The 25,695-nt window shown below is 44.5% G+C and overlaps 1 pseudogene; it reads right to left on the bottom strand.

Moving 5' to 3' along the window:
• LOC139276792 (inter-alpha-trypsin inhibitor heavy chain H3-like) overlaps positions 1-8,167 on the bottom strand; it is a 251,392-nt pseudogene extending 243,225 nt beyond the window's left edge.
• Positions 8,168-25,695: the final 17,528 nt, after the last annotated feature.

Genomic DNA, 25,695 nt, shown 5'->3' with positions numbered 1-25,695 from the left:
GAAGGACCTCAAAGGAAGTATTCTCCAGATTTACTCGCATTGCCCGAACTAGTGTGTATAGAAATAGGAGAGGATAGAGCACATGGCTGGAGAGGTGGTGCAGGAGGGAGGGCTTTAGATTCCTGGGACATTGACCCCGGTTCTGAAGGAGGTGGGACCTGTGCAGGCTGGGTGTGTTGCACTTCAATGGAGTCGGGACAAATATCCTTGCGGAAAGCTCGCTCGTGCTGTTGGGGAGGGTTTCAACTAATTTGGCAGTAAGATTGGCACCAGAATGTAGTATTAGAAAGTAGAAACATGGTGACTAAGAATTGGGAGAGACAGATAGCACTGGAGTTAACAAATAGTACAGTACAGACTAATAGAGAATACAAGAAGGTCTAAGATAGGTTTACAGCGCATGTGTGTAAATGCACGAAGCGTGGTAAATAAGGTTAGTGAGCTGCAGGTGAAAATAGCCACATGGGAATATGATGTGAAAGATAGGGAAGGAAAGAAGGGAGCGGGAGGAGTCGGCATTGGATGGGATGGGGGTGGGGGGCGGGGGAGGTTGGCAATGGAGTGGGGGGAGGGCGTTGGCATCGGAGAGGGAGGAGTCCGTGATTCTATGGTTCTGTGTTCTTACTTCACAAGCCCCGCAGTCTGTCCCCGTGAAACTGCCTGTTGGTACTGTCGCTGAGCAACTTCTTTCTCTTTCACAGCTCCCACATATGTCACTCCATCTAGAGTCCTACAGAGGGAGAAGCCACATGAATGTTATAGCCGGAACCTGATTCATTCATCTTCTCTTCTTGTATATCTTCCACTGGTCTCTTCTTACATTTTCTTTATTTTCAAAAATAAAACTTTGCACAAAACACAAATAAGATTTGAAAATTGACATCACATTTGGCATATCTTTTAGTAGGTAGGATATCTGTTGAATAAAGATTTATTCTCATCACAAATGGAAAGCTGTGGATACAGGAGAGAGAGCTATTCTTTATAATCATTAATTCAGATACTCAATTCATATTAACATAGGCATCTTGTGGAATCTCCTCATCTTAGTAACCTCAAGCTAATTAACAAATTGAACCCACTTTTCTTAATTCCATTCATACTATACAAGAATGAAGATACGCACCAATTTAATACGCTTCTAATTATTAATTACCTTACGATATTTTAACACATATTCGTGCATCTAGCAAGACAAACTTGAAAAGACTAGATGAGCACTGGATGGGGCCATGGATGCAGAAAAATGAGTATGGGGTTGTCTTGGAAACAGAGTTGTGGATATTTCTGAAAAGAGAGACTAGAAGGACGATGTCAGGAACTGGACAGGGAGAAACTTGGCAGCAGGGAGCGAGGAGGAATTGGTTTCTGTCCAATGTAGTAAACAGATTAGCCAACCTGTATGGTGCTCAGTTGATTTGCGCAATATAGAAACATAGAAAATAGGTGCAGGAGTAGGCCATTCGGCCCTTCGAGCCTGCAACTCCATTCAATATGATCATGGCTGATACCATTCCTGCTTTCTCTCCACACCCCTTGATCCCTTCAGTCATAAGGGCCACATCTAACTCCCTTTTTAATATATCTAACGAACTGGCCTCAACAAATTTCTGTGGTAGAGAATTCCATATGCTCACAATTCTCTGAGTGAAGAAGTTTCTCCTCATCTCGGTCTTAAATGGCTTACCTCTTATCCTTAGGCTGTGACCCCAGTTTTGGATTTCCCCAACATCGGGAACAATCTTCCTGCATCTAACCTGTCCAATCCCGTCAGAATTTTATATGTTTCTATGAGATCCCCTCTCATTCTTCTAAATTCCACTGAATAAGCCTAGTCGATCCAGTCTTTCTTCATATCTCAGTCCTGGCATCCTGGGAATCAGTCTGGTGAACCTTTGCTGCACTCCCTCAATAGCAAGAATGTCCTTCCTCAGATTAGGAGACCAAAACTGTATACAATATTCAAGGTGTGGCTTCCCCAAGGCACTGTACATCTGTGGTAAGACCTCCCTGCTCCTATAGTCAAATCCTCTCGCTATGAAGGCCAACATGCCATTTGCCTTCTTCACCGTCCGCTGTACCTGTATGCCAACTTTCAATGACTGCTGTACCATGACACCCACGTCTCATTGCACCTCCCCTTTTACTAATCTGTCACCATTCAGATAATAATCTGCCTTTCTGTTTTTACCACCAAAGTGGATAACTTCACATTTATCAACATTATACCACATCTGCCATGTATTTGCCCACTCACCTAACCTGTCCAAGTCACCCTGCAGCCTCTTCGCATCCTCCTCATAGCTCACACTGCCACCCAGCTTAGTGTCATCTGCAAACTTGGAGATATTACATTCAATTCCTTCGTCTAAATCATTAATGTATATTGTAAATAGCTGGGGTCCCAGCACTGAACCTTGCAGTACCCCACTAGTCACTGCCTACCATTCTGAAAAGGACCCGTTTATTCCTACTCTTTACTTCCTGTCTGCAAACCAGTTCTCTATCCACGTCAGTACATTACCCCCAATACCACGTGCTTTAATTTTGCACACCAATTTCTTGTTTGGGACCTTGTCAAAAGCCTTTTGAAAGTTCAAATACACCACATCCACTGGCTCCCCCTTGTCCACTCTACTAGTTACATCCTCAAAAAATTCTAAAAGATTTGTCAAGCATGATTTCCCTTTCATAAATCCATGCTGACTTGGACCGATCCTGTCACTGCGTTCCAAATGCACTGCTATTACATCTTTAATAATTGATTCCAACATTTTCCCCACCACCGATGTCAGGCTGACTGGTCTATAAATCCCTGTTTTCTCTCTCCCTCCTTTTTTAAAAAGTGGGGTTACATTAGCTACTCTCCAGTCCATAGGAACTGATCCAGAGTCTATAGAATGTTGGAAAATAACCACCAATGCATCCACTATTTCTAGGGCCACTTCCTTAAGTACTCTGGGATGCAGCCTATCAGGCCCTGGGGATTTATTGGCCTTCAATCCCATCAATTGCCCTAACACAATTTCCTGACTAATAAGGATTTCCTTTAGATCCTCCTTTTCGCTAGACCCTCGAACCCCCAGTATTTCTGGAAGGTTATTTGTATCTTCCTTAGTGAAGACAGAACCAAAGTATTTGTTCAATTGGTCTGCCATTTCTTTGTTCCCCATTATAAATTCACCTGATTCTGACTGCAAGGGACCTACATTAGTCTTCACTAATCTTTTTCTCTTCACGTATCTGTAGAAGCTTTTGCTGTCAGTTTTTATGTTCCCTGCAAGGTTACTCTCATTCTATTTTCCCCCTCCTAATTAACCCCTTTGTCCTCCTTTGCTGAATTCTAAATTTCTCCCAGTCCTCCGGTTGGCTGCTTTTTCTGGCCAATTTATATGCCTCTTCCTTGGATTTAACACTATCCCTAATTTCCCTTGTAAGCCACGATGAGCCACCTTCCCCATTTTATTTTTACGCCAGACAGGGATAACAATTGTTGAAGTTCATCCATGTGATCTTTAAATGTCTGCCATTGCCTATCCACCGTCAATCCTTTAAGTATCATTCGCCAGTCTATCCTAGCCAATTCACATCTCATACCGTCGAAGTTACCTTTCTTTAAGTTCAGGACCCTAGTCTCTGAATTAACTGTGTCACTCTCCATCTTAATGAAGAATTCTACCATATTATGGTCACTCTTCCACTAGGGGCCTCGCACAACAAGATTGTTAATTAATCCTCTCTCATTACACAACACCCAGTCTAGGATGGCCAGCTCTCTAGTTAGTTCCTCGACATATTGGTCTAGAAAAATATCCCTTATACACTCCAGGAAATCCTCCTCCACCGTATTGCTATCAGTTTGTTTAGCCCAATCTATATGTAGATTAAAGTTACCCATGATAACTGCTGTACCTTTATTGTACACATCCCTAATTTCCTGTTTGATGCCATCCCCAACCTCACTATGATTGTTTGGTGGTCTGTACACAACTCCCACTAGCGTTTTCTGCCCTTTGGTGTTCCACAGCTCTGCCGATATAGATTCCACCTCATCCATGCTAATGTCCTTCCTTACCATTGCGTTAATCTCCTCTTTAACCAGCAATAGCACATGATTATGCATTTGGAAACCACCATCATAGCTTTGAACAAAGTCTGAATCTCCTGAGATATTGAGCAAGTGATTTAGTCCTGTATGCTCGGAAGACTAAGTGGGGTGGAGCGGCAGTGGGTGGATTTTAATGGAATGGGTTTCCGGCAGGGTAATTTTCCACCTGCCAACGCTAGCAGAAATCCTTCAGTGATGTTAGCCACCAGGCCTCATCTACACGTCTCCAGTCCCCTTCCTGCCCAGAAGAGAGCAGCCAGTGACTGCCGACTGCCAAAGATCGGGCGGCCCATGGCCACCCATCAGCTTCTAAATGGTGCAGAGGAGGTTTTGGAAGGGGCTCATTAGAGGGATTGGGGGGTTGGTGGGGGGGTGGAGTCTGTGGTGAGGGGGGGGGGGGTCGCAGCTTTACTTGTGGGATTGAGAGGAGCACTCCTGTTCGTGCTGGATCCACAAAGGAAAGTTTCTGACTTATCTATTGTGCCTCTTCTGTCTTTCCCAACAGCTGCCAACCTGCTGGGCCAGCCATGGTGGTTTCCTCGCACAGGCTTCACTTAAAATGCAATTGGGGTCTATTGACGTAATACGTCCCCGATTTGCATCAATTCATGAGGCTTCTGTCTGCTTTAGGCAGGTGGGCTTGGTGGGCCAAATGACCTCTTCCCATTCCATATTTTAGATCCTTGAATTTTTTTTAAATTCAACAGGCACATGACCTTGGACCTGGAATATTAAAATAGCAGCAAAGGACTTGAATATTGCTAATTATAGTAGTGCTGCGCCGCAGGGCTCTACTGATTCTACTGCTGTAGGATCTCGAGTTTTAAATTGTTTTTCCCATTATCAGCTTATAGCACTGTAAACTATATATATATAAAACAAGACTGCACAGTGAAACAGAGGTTGACTGCCTCTGTTTTGCTGTACAATCCATTGCTTTGGTCCATTGGCCCCTGGGCTACAAAGCCCCAATGAAACAAAATGTAATTTTCATTTGGCATTTTAAAACATTCAAACACTGTGGGGCCGAAATTGGTGGACTGCTCAATTCTTGGCGCTCTCGCGGTGGTCAGTCAATCTTCACCGCCCGTACCGCTGGGGCGGAGTGCTGGCAACAGTGGTCTGGGTGGTCCTGAGCGGTGCGTCAGCGGAGTGCGACGGATGGTCTGCTCCGGTGGTGCAGGGTAAGTGGTCTGGGACTTGGGACTCTTTGAGTCCCAAGTTCTGCGCACGCGCGCTCTTCCATCGACCTCCGTCCCCCCAACCCCTCCACCCCGAGAAAAGCAGTCCAGAGATTGCTGATATCGGATCGCAGGTAAGTGTAGATTTTGAATTGTTTTTTGCAGTGTTTTTGATTTATTTATAATACTTATATTGTTATTTATTTATTTGTTTTGGGGTTTTAGGGGAGTGGGGCAGAATAGTTCTGTGGGGGGGGGGGTAGATTAGATCTCTGGGGGAGGGGAAGGAGGACTAGATCGCTGGGGGTGGGATTAGATCTCTGGGGGGAGGACTAGATCACTTGGGGGATTAGATCTCTCTGGGGGGAGTAGATCTCTGGGGGAGGGGGAGAGAATTAGATCGCTTTGGGGAGGAATAGATCATTGGGGGAGGATTAGATCTCCGGGGAGAGATTAGATCTCTCTGCGGGGGGGATTAGATCTCTGGGGGGTGGGGGGTGGAATGGATCGCTGGGGGGGGAAGGACTATATCTCTGGGGGGGAGAGAAATACATCGCCGGGAAGGGGGGAACATTGTAGTTTACATGCCGTCGCCGTACCATCGGCATAAAACCACCTTTTTGCAGACGGTGTGCAGCTCCGGTGATATGTCGGCGGAATGCTACCAACGTCGAACTTTTCGGTGGTCTATCGGGTGCTCTGTGTGGGCGGACGGTATGCTTACCGCCTAGCGGTATGTCGCTGATGAATTTCCCGCTTGGCGGTATGTGGGCAGTATATTTTGATCAATTTCACTATTTTGGGCGGTATGTCGGCGGTCCGCAGGCGGTATGCGGTGGTATGTCCACCAATTTCGGCCCCAAAATATAAAATGTTCACAGAGTAAATATAAAAGAGCTCTTTCATGCTAATTAGTTAATTTGATTGAATAAACCGAGCTGATACACACATGCTGAAGTTGGTGATGAAGGCTGTTTTGGGTAGTTCCACGTCGAAGGCGGCTTCTCTCGACTCATTTGCTCGATTTACCACTCGGCTGATTACCACATTGTGAGCAAATCGAGATGTAACTTTGCAATCAATCTTCATACTGTAGATTTCAAGCTCCCTCACAGGCTGAAGGGAATTAAGGGGTAATATTTCAATGAGAAGTGACTGAATCAAGAAAGTAAAATAACTGGAAAGATCAGACTTAATTTAAATTAGTGCTGTGTGTTGTTCTACTGGAACATTAGCGATAAAGTGGGTCTAATATTTTTACTATAAATGGTCACAGTGTACGAATGGTATCTTCTGAAATAGATTTTACAAAATCGCACCCTCAATAAACCATTAAACAAAAACAATCAAACTACTGTTCAGAACTGATAAAAACCACCCAGCATATTACAAGACAGAAATTGTTACTGAAATAAATAGTATGGGAGAAATCAAACCTACTTTTGTGCCATGTCCCTCGGTGCTTCTTTTCTGTTGCCAGCCAAGAGAAAGAGAAAGAGAAAGACCAACACATCAATGTTACAAAATGCATTCATTATGCACACAAATTATACAAGCAAATGGAATAGTACGTGCAATTAAATTAAATTAGATTGCAAAGAAACAGATGTTCGGTCCATATAAAATTAAAATATAATATCACTACATCAGTAGTAAAATTATCCTCTCTCTTTTGTGAAGTAGAATAGATCATGCACAACAACTCCTGATACAATCCCTCAGGATGTAGCAAGAGTTTATTAGCAGCACTTTGTTGGTAAAGAAACAAATTTTAAAACACAATCTGATTGATGCAAATAATAAACGTAAATACACATTACAATCTTGCATTTGATATAATTTTGTGAATCAACAGTTGTATCCCATGAGTTGAAAAGGGGCTCGTGTGCCACTGCAGTCTAAGAATATATTTCACATTTAATAAACAGGAACCATGTACCACTAATTGCAACAAATAGGGTACCTGAAGCTCATAATAAAAAGACTTGGCTGTACCTCAAGCTTCAGTCGGCCATTTGAGCAAAAATACTGTAGCATTCATTGTAGTTGAAGTACTGTCCATAGTAACTGAGATTTATATACAAAATAAGCACGGTGATACTGTATTATTTAGTGTAGTTGATAAAATTACATATTGCTAAACTTGCAGTAAATGAACCATAATAATTGATCCTTTTGTGGCCACATTGACAGCTACTGCCAACCAAGAGTCGACGCAAAGCAAAATAAAACTCCCACCGAATTGAGGCAGTACACTCCAGTAAAGCAAATTAGATGCTCAACGGTGATTAATATACTGTAACCTAACCTGAGTGTTCACTGAGGGTTAATAAAATAGCCCCTGGTTTACTCTGGCTCGGGAATTCATTCGGAAAAGTTACCTGGATTGTTGCTTTGTGTCATTCTTCTTTGCATTAGTGGGTAGCTGGTTAGAAAATAGTTACAGTTCTAGTGTGTGAGACTTGTAAATCACGACTGGTGAGGACAACGCGTGGTATGATTGGAATTGTAAAAAGCTCAGACATGAAACATATAATCGACAGTTAATCCTTTTATATTTTACTTGCAATAACATTTTGCAGTGATTAAATAAAGCACAGTAATTTTACATGTACGCATTGGATTAACTGTTGAATACCTTCATTGTTCGTTGGCCCAGGTTCAGAAGATTTGACCATCGGTTCGCATTATCAATCTGCTCGAATTAAAAAATTTAAAAAGTTTAAACAGTAATTCAGTCAATTAACAAAGTTATAATAAATATTTGGTAGTATAAATCATACATTACCTTCTGATGCTCTGATTCCGTTATGATAAAATCAGAGGATATTAACGCTGGAATAGAAATTAGTAAAAGATAGGACAGCATTCTCTTCATCTTGAACAATGCTGTGCTGTCAAAAAAGGTCACAAGAAACTCGGCTTTATTCTGATTTCTGTTAATAAGCAATAGTGGCATTGACCCGACTGCAATTGCCAGAAAGTGTTGACCCAACAGAGAACGCAATGTAAATAATCAACATGTTTAAAGCAAACAAAGATGTTTTTCGGCAAATTGTGCAATCTGAGGAGTCAGGTCCAAAGAGTGGTCTGTATATGGAGCTCCACACTGAAATATAAATGAATTAATTATTTTAGTCACAGTGGCCCGTAAATTCATGGGGTTCGCCCGCGATATGCAATGAATTTGATGACCAGGATGTTTGGTGGATATTCTGATCAAGCTCTGTCGGGAGATTGGGAGAAACTCCCTAAACAATGATTGTGCCGGGTCTCCGCAGTTTGAGATTTTCCTCTGCCTTGTACGGGGCAGAACTTCTTTCCGCCCTTTCGAAGGCAAATCCCGGTCAGAGGGGGAGCAAGAGGCAGAGATTCCAAAAGCCAAGAGCTCCACACTGAAATATAAATGAATTAATTATTTTAATCACGGTGGCCCGTAAATTCATGGGACCATGGACGGGGCCCTGGTGTAGTTATGGTGGCCAACTGAGCTGAGGTGTACCGGCCTCCACAAGGACATATGTGGGCCCCATCGATAGGCTCACCCAGGCCAGGCCATGGCCAGCAGCCTGGAACCCTAATGTGTGTCAAAGTACGGATTGACCCACTGAATCAGAGAGTCGGGGACAGAGGGGCAGGAGCTGGAGTTTCCAATAGGCACGGGCAGGTGGCCAAATTATGCTTATTTAAAGAAGGACCCCCATCAGCTTCAGCCTTTGCCACCTGCTCAGAAAATCAGTTAAAATGGAAGATGGCAGGATATTGGCGGGTAAATCACCAGTCAATTTTAACTGCTTACCCTCCATCGGTTTGAGGTTAACCGATTGATCATTATCTAGAGCTAACATGTTTATAAATCCAATATGGCTTGAAGAAAAAAACTGCTCTGTAGAGTAGGGAGCTGATATAACACTTTACACAATCTTGAAGAACTCCCTTCATACCTAGAAAGAAAGAGAGAGACAGAGAACAAGTGATTGAGCTGAGCAAGTGAGAGAATAGAATGAAAGAATCATAGAATGGTTACTGTTATGTATATTAACCTAACCTATGTGTCAGACTTGCCACTAGGGGGCACACCTCTGGGAGACTTATGGGTCACCTGTGTACCCTGGAGAATGCAGGTATAAAAGGCAGCCCACCATGCTGCTGCCTCACTTTGGAGTTATATTAAAGAGACCAAGGTCACAATGGTTTGAGCTTACAATGCAGTCTCGTGGAGTTATTCTGAACTTAACAACTGGTGACAAGTTACAGATCACGAACTTTCATGCGGAAATGGCTGCCGTTGGTATTCTTGAGAGATTTGTTGAGGGTGATCATTGGGAAGCCTTCATTGAGCGTCTCGACCAGTACTTCATGGCAAACGAGCTGAACACGGCTGAGACGGAGACCAAGCGCAGGGCGATTCTCCTCACCGCATGTGGGTCGTCGGTATATGGCCTCCTCAAAAATCTACTGGTCCCAGACAAACCAACAGATAAAACTTACACAGAGCAGTGTGCACTGGCTCGGGAACACCTCCAGCCAAAGAAGAACATCTTATTGGTCAGGTGTCGCTTTTACACGCACCATCGCTCCGAGGGCCAGAACGTGGCGAGTTTCGTCGCCCACCTAGGACGCCTTGTGAGGCAGTGCGAATTTGTAGGACCTTTGGGGGAAATGTTGCGGGATATTTTCGTGCTCGGAATTGGCCACATGGCCATCCTCCACAAACTACTCTCTGCTGAATCCTTAGATCTGAGCAAGGCCATCATAATAGCCCAGGCCTTCACATCCACGAGCGACAACACAAAACAGATATCTTCACAGAATCGAAACTCACCGGCAAGTACTGTGCATAAAATAATGCCTTCAGCAGGCAGAACTGTACATGGTAGGGCCCACACGACCACAGAGGCCAGGCCTAGGATGACTCAGAGCCTGCTGGGGAGTGCTAATGCGAATCCATTAACACCATGTTAGCGCTGCGGGGGCAGTCATAGAGCCCATCAATGTCGATTCAAGCACTATGTGTGCAAGGGCTGTGGTACAATGGGGCACCTCCAGCGAATGTGCAAGTGACCTCTGACTCACCACGTGGCAGAGTCAGCGGAGAATGACCGATCCAGCATGGATCACGCTGAATGAGCAGGAGAGGCAACTCAACCTATGGATGAAGAGGAAGTGTATGGGGTACACACCTTCACCACCAAAAGCCCTCCGATAATGTTAAAAATTAAACTTAATGGCATTCCAGTCTCTATGGAATTGGACACAGGGGCGAGTCAAGGCTTTTGAGAAACTGTAGAGTAACAAGGCACAGAGGCCAAAACTGAGACCGATTCACACTACGCTGCGCACTTACACCAAAGAACTCATACCTGTTATCGGCAGTGCGGCAGTGAAAGTATCATATGACGGATTGGTGCATGGCTTTCCACTATGGATTGTACCAGGCGATGGCCCAACGCTGTTTGGCAGGAGCTGGCTAGACAAGATTCGGTGGAACTGGGACGACATCAAAGCACTGTCTTCAGTGGATGACGCCCGTGCGCCCAGTGCTAAACAAATTCCCGGCGTTATTTGAGCCAGGCATTGGCAACTTCACAGGTGCCAAAGTGCAGATCCATCTTGTTCCTGGGGCACAGCCTGTTCATCACAAGGCCCGAGCAGTCCCATATATGATGCGAGAGAAAGTCGAAATCGAGCTGGACAGACTTCAACGAGAGGGAATCATATCGCCAGTCGAGTTCAACGAGTGGGCCAGTCCAATCGTGCCGGCACTAAAGAGCGATGGGACGGTCAGAATCTGCGGGGACTACAAGGTGACGATCAACCGAGTCTCGTTACAGGACTAGTACCCACTATTCAAAGCGGAGGACTTATTCGCAACGCTAGCAGGGAGAAAGTTGTTCACCAAGCTGGACCTAACCTCTGCTTGCGTGACACACGAGCTGGCTGAACCGTCAAACAAGTTGACATGCATCAACACGCACGAAGGATTGTTCATGTACCACAGATGCCCCTTTGGGATTCGTTCAGCTGCGGCCATCTTCCAGAGGAACATGGAGAGTCTGCTGAAATCGGTTCCATGCACATTGATCACTGGTCGCAACACCAGGGAACACTTGCACAACCTGGAAGAGGTTCCAAAGCGACTGAACAGAGTGGGACTCAGGCTGAAATGCTCCAAGTGTGTTTTCCTGGTGCCAGAGGTCGAATTTCTGGGGAGGAAGACAGCATCAGACCCACGGACTCCAAGACGGAGGCCATCAAGAATGCACCCAGACAACAGAATGTGACGGAGCTGCGTTCGTTCCTGGGACTCAACTATTTTGGTAACTTTCTATCGGGGTTGAGCACACTGCTAGAGCCCTTGCATTTATTGCTACGCAAGGGTGACGACTGGGTTTGGGGTAAATCTCAAGAGATAGCCTTAATTGCCAGAAATCTGCTATGCTCTAACAAGTTACTTGTATTATATGACCCATGTAAACGTTTAGTACTCATCATCATAGGCAGTCTCTCGGACTCTTAACATGAGTTCTTTGGTGGCTGTACAGTCCAATATGAGAACCACAGTTTCTATTACAGGTGGGACAGATAGTCTTTGAGGGAAAGGGTGGGCAGGGAACCTGGTTTGCCGCACGCTCCTTCCGCTGCCTGTGCTTGATTTCTGCATGCTCTCGGCAATGATACTCGAGGAGCTCAGCGCAATCTTCCGAATGCACTTCCTCCATTTAGGGCAGTCTATGGCCAGGGACGCCCAGGTGTCAGTGGGGATGTCGCACTTTATCAGGGAGGCTTTGAGGGTGTCCTTGTATCGTTTCCTCTGCCCGCTTTGGCTCGTTTACCGTGGACGAGTTCTGAGTAGAGCGCTTGCTTTGGGAGTCTCGTGTCTGGCATGTGAACTACGTGGCCTGCCCAGCGGAACTGATCAAGTGTGGTCAGTGCGTTTAGTACTAGCATGTGATGTGTCGTCGTACAGGGTCGGTTGTGTGTTACAGCAAGCAAATGTGTCAGGGAAACTGCAACCGGTTACATATGCGTCCAAGAGTTTATCCAAGGCTGAAAGAGCCTACAGTATGGTTGAGAAAAAAGCATTGGCTTGTCTATACGGGGTTAAGAAAATACACCAGTATCTATTTGGACTCCGGTTCAAGCTCAAAACCGACCACAAACCGCTTATCTCACTGCTCTCAGAAAGTAAAGGTATCAACACCAATGCTTCATCCCGCATACAGAAATGAGCACTAACATTGTCTGCTTATGGCTATGTAATCCGCCACAGACCAGGCACTGAGAACTGTGCTGACACTCTCAGTTGGCTGCCATTGCCCACCACCGGGGTGGAAATGGCGCAACCCGCAGACTTGCTTCTGGTCAGATCGGGACCTGGACCAGCCAAGACCCCGTGCTATTACTAGTGAAAAGCTGCATCTTCAATGGGAGCTGGTCGGCGGTTCTCGGGGAAATGTAAGATGAAATCAAGCCATTTCACCCATGCAAGGATGAATTGTCCATCCAATCAGATTGTCTCCTATGGGGGAATCGCGTGATTTTGTCCAAAAGAGGCAGGGAAACGTTTATACGCGGCCTACACAGTACCCACCCAGACATTGTCACGATGAAGGATATCGCCAGTTCGCACGTTTGGTGGCCCAGCATTGACTCTGAATTGGAGTCATGCATATGCCAATGCAACACTTGCTCACAGTTGAGCAACGCACCCAGGGAGGTCCCCCGAGCCTGTGGTCATGGCCCTCCAAACAGTGGTCCAGGGTCCACATGGATTTTGCTGGCCCCTTTCTAGGGAAGATGTTTCTAGTAGTAGTGGACGCTTACTCAAAATGGATTGAATGTATAATAATGTCATCATGTACGTCCACTGCCACCATTGAAAGCCTTAGGGTCATGTTCGCCACCCAGAGTTTGCCTGACGTCCTTGTTAGTGACAATGGACCACGCTTCACCAGCTCTGAATTCAACGAGTTCATGACCCGCAATGGCATTAAGGATGTCAGGTCTGCGTCATTTAAGCCCGCATCCAACAGCCAAGCGGAACGGGCAGTCCAAACCATTAAAGCAAAGCTTGAAACGCGTAACGGATGGCTCCTTGCAGACCCGGTTATCTCTGGTCCTGCTCAGCTACCGGACGCGCCCCCACTCGCTCACCGGGGTTCCCCCTGCAGAATTGTTAATGAAGAGAGCACTCAAAGCCAGGCTCTCCTTAGTCCTCCCTGATCTCAATGATCACGAGGAAACCCGGCGGCACAGGCATAACGCGTACCATGATCGCGCGGCGGCCTCGCGTAACATTGAGGTTAACGATCCGGTGTTAACCTCAATGTTACGCGAGGTTAACACAGTCCAAAGTGGATTTCTGGCACTGTCTGAGCCAAGGAGGGGAACAGAGTGTTTGTTGTGAAATTGTTGAATGGGCAAACGTGTAGAAAGCACCTGGACTAGACCAACCTGCGATTCACGGACAACCAAGACCAAAAACAGTTTGAAGAAGACCCTACCATTTCTGATCCACCAACACACACCCAACCAGCAATCGACCTCGCTGTCAACCACGAGGATGGGCCCATCATGCCCGACAGTCCGATCAGACCAGCCGTGCTGCCGTGCAGCAATGATCCAACCAACTCACCCATGCCACGACTTCAACTTAGGCGATCGACCCGGGAACGCAGAGCGCCAGATCGCCTCAACTTGTAAATAACTTGTACTTAAGTATTTGGGGAGAAGTGATGTTATGTATGTGAACCTAACCTATGTGTCAGACTTGCCACTAGGGGCATACCTGTGGGAGATCTATGGGTCACCTGTATATCCTGAAACAAGCAGTTATAAAAGGCAGCCCACCATGCTGCTGCCTCACTTTGGAGCTATATTAAAGAGACCAAGGTCACAATGGTTTGAGCTTACAATACAGTCTCATGGAGTTATTCTGAACTTAACAGTTACAGCACGGAAGAAGGCCATTCGGCCCATCGAGTCCATTCCGCATCTCAGTTAGTCCCACTCCCCTGCCTTTTCCCCGTAGTCATGCAATTTCTTTCCTCCAAATACTTTTCCAACTCTCTTTTGAAAGATAAGATTGAGTCTGTCTCCATCATCCTTTCAGGCAGTGCATTCCAGAACCCAACCACTTGCTGCGTAAAAAAGTTTTTTCTTACATCGTCTTTGGTTCTTTTGCCAATCACCCTAATTCTGTGTCCTCTGGTTCTCGACCCGACTGCCAATGGGAACAGTTTCTCTTTATCTACTCTGTCCAGACCCATCATGATTTTGAACACCTCTATCAAATCTCCTCTCAATCTTCTCTGCTCCATGAAGAACAATCCCATCTTCTCCAGTCTATCAACGTAACTGAAGTCCCTCATTCCTGGAATCATTCTCGTAAATCTTTTCTGCAACTTCTCTTAAGACCATCACATTCTTCCTAAAGTATGGTGCCCAGAATTGAACACATACTCCAGTTGAGGCCGAACCAGTGTTTTATACAGGTACGTCATAATTTCCACATTTTTGTACTCTATACATTTATTTGGGAAGCCCAGGATCCCATAAGCCTTTATAATTGCTTTCTCAACCTGTCCTGCCACCTTCAACGATTTGTGCACATATACCCCTAGGTCTGTTCGTGCACTGCCTTCAGGATTGTACCATTTAGTTTATATATGTCCTCTCCTCATTCTTTCTACCAAAATGTATCACTTCACTTTTTCTATGTTAAATTTCATCTGCACGTGTCCGCCCATTTTTCCAGCCTATCTATGTCTTCCTGAAGTCTATCCCTCTCCTCCTCACTGTTCACTCTACTCCCCGAGTTTTGTGTCATCTGCAAATTTTGAAATTGTGTCCTGTACACCCAAGTCCAAGTCATTAATATATGTCAAGAAAAACATTGGTCCTAGAACTGACTCCTGGGGAATAACAATACCTTCCTCCAGTCCGAAAAACAACCGTTCACCACTACTCTCTGTTTCCTGTCACTTAGCCAATTTTGTATCCATAGAAACATAGAAAATAGGTGCAGCAGTATGCCATTCGGCCCTTCGAGCCAGCACCGCCATTCAATAAGATCATGGCTGATCATTTCCTCAGTACCCCTTTCCTGCTTTCTCTCTATACCCTTGATCCCCTTAACCGTAAGGACCATGTTGTAGGTATTAGGCACCCTAGGGCAACGGCACCTGTAGGATAAGGTTAGAATTAAATATGTAACTTGTACCATAAAATGGCTACCAGTGAAGCCTCAAGGGATTTATGTTAGCTGAAATAGACCGCATTCCTGGAGACTGATACTTGTTGTTTCCCACACACAGGACCAGCAAGCAAGCTCTGCAGGTGTCTCTAATCAGCTAGGCCTCAGGACCAAATGTTCTGGTAACAATACGGCTCTGTAGCAGGATGGAGATAAGGAGGCTACCCAATGCCAGCATCCAAGGACAGTAAGATAAGAGAGGTCCAGGCCATGTTACAAGACACATGAGTCATCCCTAGCAACACACCCCTTAGTAACACATCTCTTGGCAACACATGAGCCACTTTACGTTTAGAGACTAACGCTATCTATTGGTCTAATGTAACTGTAGTAAACTGTTGTATGTAACTGTAGTAAACTGTTGTAAAACATATAAAGATCCATGAAACCCTTTGTTCTGCGGAGAGAAGCCTGGACTCAGTCTTGTGATTTCCTCCCTGCTGGCGTAAATAAAAGCCGCACTGGCATTGGAACCGACTCTGAGTGTTGAGTGATTCTTCTGACAAACACTAACACTAACAGTGGCGTCACGAACCGGATTTCAGGGTTGCTGGACGCCCTTGGAAAAACCCGGGTGAGTATAAAAAACGATTTTTAATTATAAAGGGTGCGGAAGGTGGATGCTGGTTGATTGACATGAGGGGACAGTCCAATATCTCAAACACCTAGCCTGAGCCTGAATTAAGAGGACTTTAGTCCCACGTGACGGCCAGGAATTAAGTAGGTTCCGGGAACACACTTGGACCGTGGGATCATGATACTGAAAGACATCTTCCGGACCCAGTAGTGTAATTTGAGATATACTCCAGGGTAGAACCAAGCGGTGCACAGCGGCTAACGGAATCCAAACCTGTGAACAGGGTTGGACCAACGGGCAGAGCGGTGGTAGGTAGTCATTAAGGTTAACGTAAGCACTGCGGGAATTGCTTAAACGCGTTTTAAGAATTGTATAAGTTTGTGTAACAGCAGAACTTGTGACCTGACAGTAGCTAGGAGACGGTCTACTACAAGTAACGCTAGGCAGAAAGCAGACCTCTGAGAGTAGATACCTAACGGATCTAGTCCTACCCAGGAATGGCCATGAATGCAAGTAAACTCGAGTGGGGATCAGAAGGGTCCATTACCCGCCATCTGGCGGAAAAGCAAAATAAACTAATCGAGAAAATGATTAGAGCAGGGTGGGATACACAGGACCTGCCAGCAGCCCAACGGGAATGGTGGGAGAAGGAACGGAAAGTCAAAAAGAAAAAAAAAGGCTGTGGTCTTGATACTGCGAGCCCATGTAAATTAACATAGGAAGTTAATCAATAAAAGAAACTGACGGTGATTGTCTTAAGTGAAGTATGGAAGAGGAATAGAGCCGGCCAAAACAATAGGAAAGAAGAGAGACTTTTGTTAACGTCTGTTTTAAATGAAAAGTGCCTGTGTGATTTTGTGACTGCGGAATTAATTTTTATGTTGTCATGTTTCTGAAAGCCTGGTTGGAAGAGGAATGCAAGTGTCTATTTATTTTAGCTAACCCTTTGTAGTGTTGTCCTGTATGTGGGAAGTTTTAAGACATTTTAAGTTGGAAACGCAGGTGTGGATTTATTCGGATGATTCGGATGATAAGTTATGGAGCTAGGAAATGTACAAAGGATAGGTTTGTTGAGCAAAAGATAAAAAATATATGGTCCCATGGTTAAAAAAAAAAGAATTTACTTGTCGAAAGAAAACATGCAATGATTGATTGGGTTGAAAGACATAAATTTAGTCTCGGAATGAGATAAAGAATGCTTTTTAAAAAAAAAAGAGCTTCTAGCAAAAAAAAAGGTTTTAAATAAAGATTGAAATTACAAAGTTTGAATTGGGATTTTGAGATATTCAGAGAAGGCACAGAAAATACTGAGGTGGATTCAAAAAAGAAAAAGATTAAATTAAATCTGATCAGGTCAAAGTCCTGGGCGAGTGGTGAGCTATCTGCGAAGGTGTGAAAGGGACTTTTGGAAAATGTTAAAAAAACAGCAAGCTTTAGTAACGACTTTGAAACTGGAGCATTTTGAGATAACGAAAAGCAGCCCTCAAACCCTCAAAGCTGGACTCCATTCCAGTTATGAAAAAAAAAGAAAAAGATAAAGACGCCACTTTGAAAGTAAACAAAATATGTTTGTGATGGAAAAAGACATAACTTACTAAATACTAGTTGATGTTTGTTGTGAAAAAGATATTGGTTTAATTAGAAAAAGAAAAAAATTTGGAAGGGGTAAAAAACACTCAACATTGATAATGATTTTAAATTATGAGAAAGTTTCAATGCAGTTTGAAAAGATTTCCAAAATGAACAGTGTTTATCAAGAAAAGTCCTGAACAGTCTAAATAAGCAGGAGGGTTTTGAAGATCTAAGCTATGCGAACTCAGCACAGAGAAAAAAAAAACTGTGAATTAGAGAATCTTACTGAATTCTTAAATTCTTATAGAAAATGGAACTGGCACAGAAGTTTAGATTTTGTGCTGAGAGAAATTTTTTTTAAAAATTGAATTTCAGTAAACAAAATTGCTATTAAAAATGTGTGGTCTCATTTTATATCAGTTAAAAAAAATATATTTGGCAAGTACTTGAATTAGAAGTTAAGAAAACATTGTAGTTTACTCTAAAATGCCGTCTTCCCTGATGAGAAGATTTTTTATTATTTATGCTGTTTAACGGATTCCTAATTTCTAAGTAAGTTTTGAAGGCACAAAGACTTTTTTTTTTCAGATGTCACGTAATGACATCAGGTCTTCTTACAAACCTGGAAAGGAGTTAACCCTTTCCATTGACAGCCGTTTAAGATACTGAACATTATTAGTTTGGATTTCTTAATAGAAAAAAAAAAGACTCACCTAACAGAGGAAACATGAAATAAAAACAGAACTAGCTTATGTAATAATACTTGCCTGATACAATAAAGAAATAGATACTCAATAAAACAAATAAACAGGCTGGAAGAGATAACGGGACTAGACGGATAGTGCAGTGCGCAGCCATAGCACCATCACCTATGGCAATAGAGCCAATGTACCCCACGGTGGGTAGGTGTAGTCCACAAACCCAACCTAACGGTAAAGCAGACAACGATGTTCAGAGGAATAGCTTTGGCCTTGGTCATAATAGGAGTTTGGGTAATATTTAAGTGGGTAAAGACACGGGCGCACGCCCCACAGATTCAACTCGAAATGGTTCGATTATAACCTTGTGCTTCTGATTTCACAGGGTGACAGGGATACTCGTAGAGCAAAACCTAACCCCTGGTGACGACCAGGCCGTCTGTTTAAAATTACAGATAATACCTACCAGAATAGGAATACGAACGGCACTCCTTGTAATATGGATAGCCCTGCGACAGGCACGTACCCTGGACGACACCGACGGATTGCAGCGCACTCAGGAAATAAACAACTACATGAACTATGGAGTCTTGTTTAATTTAACGGATGGAATGTGCATCCCAGTAGCCAAGGACTGGAGCAAGGACAGGACTTATTTTAATGCATGGTTACAAGTGAATCTTAATAAGAATCCTAATAAGAATAAGAGTATGTGTACAGTGCTCCACGGGTATAAGGAGCAGCTGCATTAAACGGAGGGATGTCAAAGGGCCTGATGAATGTACTTTCGGCATAATTTGCGCGCCTCCGGGACAATCCCAGCAATGAGTCATCCGCAAGAAGGGAATGGGGCTGTGTGGGTACTACGAGGAGGTGGGGGCGGCTGCAATATCATTGTATGTATGTTTCTCACCCCCTCCGACACCGTGCCCCATAAGAACCACTACATTGCCCGAGGAACTGCCTTGTCCCATAACTATTAAGGGACCAGAAAATGGGATTGTAATATACAACGAAGGGGAATTATTGTATGATTGTGCCTGTTCTGATCAATATTTCAGGCATCCAGATGCCGGAATACTGTACAGAACAGTCAAGGAAAATGTACAATGTATTAAGTAAAGTTGTAATGCAACAGGCTGCCGATGCAATGGGTGCCAGTAGATTCCGAGGACAGGGGTCAGCCCCCAGGACAAAGAGGGAACTAATTAATGATATTGCTACCGTTTTCAATTCAGGGACCTCCGTAGTAAACTCGAGAGACATACAAGGATTAAATGAGAGGGTGGAACAGCTTAGAGGGGTGGTGAAGGGGTTATTAGAGAGGGTGGAGCAAAACCAGGAAGACCAAGCCAACCTAGGAAAGGAGGGTGCGAAATCCAGTTGGATGGCATCTCAGTCCTGGAAGCTCACGCCAAAACTATCAACCACCTCATTGATAGAGAAAAAGAAGATACGGGAAAGCAAAGACAGGGGCAACTCTGTCACGCTTATGGTCTGTGGATGGTGGGGCAGATCCGCCACAATCTCGACCAGATCCAACGCGGGGAAGTACCCGATTGGATAGACAGTTCACATTTGGCTCAGTTGGCAAACCAGAGGGGGACTCTGGATAACTGTACTCTGAAGGGACTGACCCGAGTATACCCAGCAATTCCAGACTGCCAGATGGGAAGGAATACTGGGATAGGGATAGTCCTGATGATCCCTATAGCCACGCCGGACACAGGACTGTTCCCCCTGTACCAATTAGAGAATATCGGAGTAATACGGGAAAATGTCTCCATGCGTTACTATCTGACCACCACCTCCGCCGTTCGTCGAAACAACATACTTACCGGGATTTCCCTAACAGATTGCAAGCAAAGTGGGGGGATCACAGTATTCCCTCACCCGGTAGGCCGAGGTGAGCTAGATGAGTGCGGGTTTAACCGAACCCACGGGTGTGTACTAGAAATAGTGCCCGCACATAAGCACTTCGCGAGGTCAGGTTATGGAGGAAAAGGAAGATACTGCGTCTCTACCACAGAGCGTTCATACCAGTATAATAACCTGCAGTGCCCTATACCACAGCTAAACTTTTGCTTTACGCCACTACGACCTGTCACGATCGGGCAAGCGCATATCACCCAGGTTAGGCGCCGGAAGCCTGAAGCTATTGATGTAACCGATCAGCTCCATGATCATTTGCAGGATTATGATGAGCCAGATCAGGTCCCTATTGAGGCTCAGGGTGGGTCAACCCGTAAAGCTCTACCACCAACTGCAAACTAAAATCAAAGTACTGGAAGAAGATATCAAAATAGACTTACAAAGTCAGAGTTGGTGGAGAAAGGTCTGGGACTGGGGAATAAATGTGAACATCCATCCTTGGATTCGTATAATTTCACACATACTGGTCGGGATACAATCTTAGTGATAACATGGGGCATAATGGCCTGCCAGGCATGCAGACACCATGCACAACGAATAGGGACCCAGGATCGGTCCCCAAATAATAAACAAGCCTATCTAATAAAAGAGAAGGAGGATTTGAAATTAGTTAATTTGATCTAAGCAACCGGGACTCCTGAAACCGCGTGACTGGCCAGCACGTTGAGGCAGGGAGTACCGGGCCATGCACAAAATCTAACATAAGTAGGGCGGTCGGTTAAAGGGGGACTAGGTCTAGTCCCCTTACCGAAAGGAGGGAATTGTTGTAGGTATTAGGCACCCTAGGGCAACGGCACCTGTAGGATAAGGTTAGAATTAAATATGTAACTTGTACCATAAAATGGCTACCAGTGCTTTCAAGGGATTTATGTTAGCTGAAATAGACCATATTCCTGGAGACTGATACTTGTTGTTTCCCACACACAGGACCAGCAAGCAAGCTCTGCAGGTGTCTCTAATCAGCTAGGCCTCAGGACCAAATGTTCTAGTAACAATACGGCTCTGTAGCAGGATGGAGATAAGGAGGCTACCCAATGCCAGCATCCAAGGACAGTAAGATAAGAGAGGCCCAGGCCATGTTACAAGACACATGAGTCATCCCTAGCAACACACCCCTTAGCAACACATCTCTTGGCAACACATGAGCCACTTTGCGTTTAGAGACTAACGTTATCTATTGGTCTAATGTAACTGTAGTAAACTGTTGTATGTAACTGTAGTAAACTGTTGTAAAACATATAAAGATCCATGAAACCCTTTGTTCTGCGGAGAGAAGCCTGGACTCAGTCTTGTGATTTCCTCCCCGCTGGCGTAAATAAAGGCCGCACTGACATTGGAACCGACTCTGAGTGTTGAGTGATTCTTCTGACAAACACTAACACTAACAGACCATATCTAACTCCCTCTTGAATATATCCAATGAACTGGCATCAACAACTCTCTGCGGCAGGGTATTGCACAGGTCAACAACTCTCTGAGTGAAGAAGTTTCTCCTCATCTCAGTCCTAAATGGCCTACCCCTTATCCTAAGACTATGTTCCCTGGTTCTGGACTTCCCCAACATCGAGAACATTCTTCCCGCATCTAACCTGTCCAGTCCCGTCAGGATCTTATATGTTTCTATGAGATCCCCTCTCATCCTTCTAAACGCCAGAGAATAAAGGCCCAGTTGTTCCAGTCTCTCCTCATATGACAGCCCAGCCATCCCTGAAATCAGTCTGTTGAACCTTCGCTGCACTCCCTCAATAGCAAGAACGTCCTTCCTCAGACTAGGAGACCAAAACTGAACACAATATTCCAGGTGAGCCTCACTAAGGCCCTATACAACTGCAGTAAGACCTCCCTGCTCCTATATTCAAATCCCCTAGCTATGAAGGCCAACATACCATTTGCCTTCTTTACCGCCTGCTGTACCTGCGTGCCCACTTTCAGTGACTGATGAACCATGACACCCAGGTCTTGTTGCACCTCCCCTTTTTCTAGTCTGCCGCCATTCAGATAATATTCTGCCTTTGTTTTTTTGCCCCCAAAATGGATAACCTCACATTTATCCACATTCTACTGCATCTGCCATGTATTAGCCCACTCACCTAATCTGTCCAAGTCACCCTGCAGCCTCTTAGCATCCCCCTCACAGCTCACACCGCCACCCAGTTTAGTGTCATCCGCAAACTTGGAGATATTACACTCTATTCCTTCATCCAAATCGATAATATATATTGTAAAGAGCTGGGGTCCCAGCACTGAACCCTGCGGCACCCCACTAGTAACTGCCTGCCATTCTGAAAAGGACCCGTTTATCCCGACTCTCTGCTTCCTGTCTGCCAACCAGTTCTCTATCCATGTCAGTACATTACCCCCAATACCATGCGCTTTAATTTTGTACACCAATCTCAAATGCGGGACATTGTCAAAAGCCTTTTGAAAGTCTAAATACTCCACATCCACTGGTTCTCCCTTGTCCACTTTACTAGTTACATCCTCAAAAAATTCTAGAAGATTCGTCAAGCATGATTTCCCTTTCATAAATCCATGCTGACTCGGTCCGATCCTGTCACTGCTTTCCAAATGGGCTGCTATTTCATCCCTAATGATTGATTCCAACATTTTCCCCACTACTGATGTCAGGCTAACCGGTCTATGATTACCCGCTTTCTCTCTTCCTCCTTTTTTAAAAAGTGGCGTTACATTAGCTATCCTCCAGTCCATAGGAACTGATTCAGAGTCGATAGATTGTTGGAAAATGATCACCAATGCATCCACTATTTCTAGGGCCACTTCCTTAAGTACTGCCACTATCCCTTTTATTCCATGGCCTTCACCTTTGCTGGCACTTTGTCAAACGCCTTTTGGAAATCCATGTACACAATGTCAACCACATTACCCTCATCAACCCACTCTGTTACCTCATCAAAAAACTCGATCAAGTTGATTAAACACGACTAGCCTTTAACAAATCCGTGCTGGCTTTCCTTAATTAATCCACACCTATCCAGGTGACTGTTAATTTTGCCCCTGATCACTGTTTCTAAAAGCTTCCCCATTACCGAGGGTAAACTAATTGGCGTGTAGTAGATGGGTTTATCATTACACCCTTTTTTGAATAATGGTGTAATATTTCCAATCCTCCAGTCCTCTGGCACCACCGCCATATCTATGGAGGATTGGAATATTATGGCCAGTACCTCCGCAATTTCCGCCCTCAATTCCCTCAACATCCTAGAATGCATCCCATCTGCTACTGGTGATTTATCTAATTTAAGTACAGCCAGCCTTTCTAATACCTCTTTATTCAATTTTTATCCTATCGAGTGTCTCCACTACCTCCTCCTTCACTATGTCTATGGCAGTATTCTCTTCCTTGGTGAAGAAAGATGCAAAGTACTCATTTAGTATCTCAGCCATACCCTCTGCCTCCACACATCGGTCTCCTTTTAAGAACATAAGAACATAAGAAATAGGAAGAGGAGTAGGCCATACGGCCCCTTGAGCCTGCTCCGCCATTCAATAAGATCATGGCTAATCTGATCATGGACTCAGCTCCACTTCCCCACCTGCTCCCCATAAACCCTTATCGTTTAAGAAACTGTCTATTTCTGTCTTAAATTTATTCAATGTCCCAGCTTCCACAGCTCTCTGAGGCAGCGAATTCCACAGATTTACAACCCTCTGAGAGAAGAAATTTCTCCTCATCTCTGTTTTAAATGGGCAGCCCCTTATTCTAAGATCATGCCCTCTAGTTCTAGTCTCCCCCATCAGTGGAAACATCCTCTCTGCATCCACCTTGTCAAACCCCTTCATAATCTTATACGTTTCAAGAAGATCACCTCTCATTGAGTAGAGGCCCAACCTACTCAACCTTTCCTCATAAGTCAACCCCCTCATCCCCAGAATCAACCTAGTGAACCTTCTCTGAATTGCCTTCAAAGCAAGTATATCCTTTCGTAAATATGGAAACCAAAACAACACGCAGTATTCCAGGTGTGGCCTCACCAATACCTTGTATAGATGTAGCAAGACTTCCCTGCTTTTATACTCCATCCCCTTTGCAATAAAGGCCAAGGTACCATTGGCCTTCCTGATCACTTGCTGTACCTGCATGCTATCCTTTTGTGTTTCATGCACAAGTACCCCCAGGTCCCGCTGTACTGCGGCACTTTGCAATCTTTCTCCATTTAAATAATAACTTGCTCTTTGATTTTTTCGGCCAAAGTGCATGACCTCACACTTTGCAACATTATACTCCATCTGCCAATTTTTTGCCCAGTCACTTAGCCTGACTATGTCCTTTTGCAGATTTTTTGTGTCCTTTTGGTCCCTAATCGGCCCCACCCCTCCTCTTACTACCGTTTTACTACTTATATGCCTATAGAAGACTTTTGAATTACCTTTGGGACTAAAGTCAGATAAAACTCCTGGACCTGATGGCTTGCATCCTAGGGTCTTAAGAGAAGTAGCGGCAGGGATAGTGGATGCATTGGTTGTAATTTACCAAAATTCCCTGGATTCTGAAGAGGTCCCAGCAGATTGGAAAACTGCAAATATAATGCTCCTATTTAAAAAAGGAGGCAGACAAAAAGCAGGAAACTATAGACCAGTTAGCCTAGCATCTGGAGTTGGGAAGATGTTGGAGTCCATTATTAAAGAAGCAGTAGCAGGACATTTTGAAAAGCATAATTCGGTCAGGCAGAGTCAGCATGGATTTATGAAGGAGAAGTCACGTTTGACAAATTTGCTAGAATTCTTTGAGGATGTAACAAACAGGGCGGATAAAGGGGAACCAGTGGATGTGCTGTATTTGGACTTCCAAAAGGCATTTGACAAGGTGCCACATAAAAGGTTATTGCACAAGATAAAAGTTCACGGGGTTGGGGGTAATATATTAGTTAGCTAATCCCCTATCCATGCTAACAGAAAACAGAGAGTCGGGATAAATGGTTCACCTTCAGAGATCCTTAAAGGTAGCAGGACAGGTCGATAAGATAGTTAGAAAGGCATACAGAATGTTTTCCTTTATTAGCTGAGGCATAGAATATAAGAGCAGGGAAGTTATGCTAGAACTGTATACCACACTAGTTAGGCCACAGCTTGAGTGCTGCATGCAGTTCTGGTCATCACATTACAGGAAGGATGTGATTGTACTAGAAAGGGTGCAGAGGAGATTTACGAGGATGCTGCCAGGACTGGAAAACTTTAGCTATGAGGAAAGATTGGATAGGCTGGGGTTGTTTTCCTTGGAACAGAGGATACTGTGTAGAGATTTAATTGAGGTGTATAAAATTATGAGGGGCCTAGATAAAGTGGATAGGAAGGACCTATTTCTGTTAGCAGAGGGGTCAATAACCAGGGGTAGTTGGTAGAAGGATTAG

The sequence above is a fragment of the Pristiophorus japonicus genome, chromosome 12, assembly GCF_044704955.1.
Source record: "Pristiophorus japonicus isolate sPriJap1 chromosome 12, sPriJap1.hap1, whole genome shotgun sequence".
NCBI classification, from domain to species: domain Eukaryota; kingdom Metazoa; phylum Chordata; class Chondrichthyes; family Pristiophoridae; genus Pristiophorus; species Pristiophorus japonicus.
The sequence above is the reverse complement of the archived record's forward strand: the minus strand, read 5'-3'. Positions and strand labels throughout refer to the sequence as shown.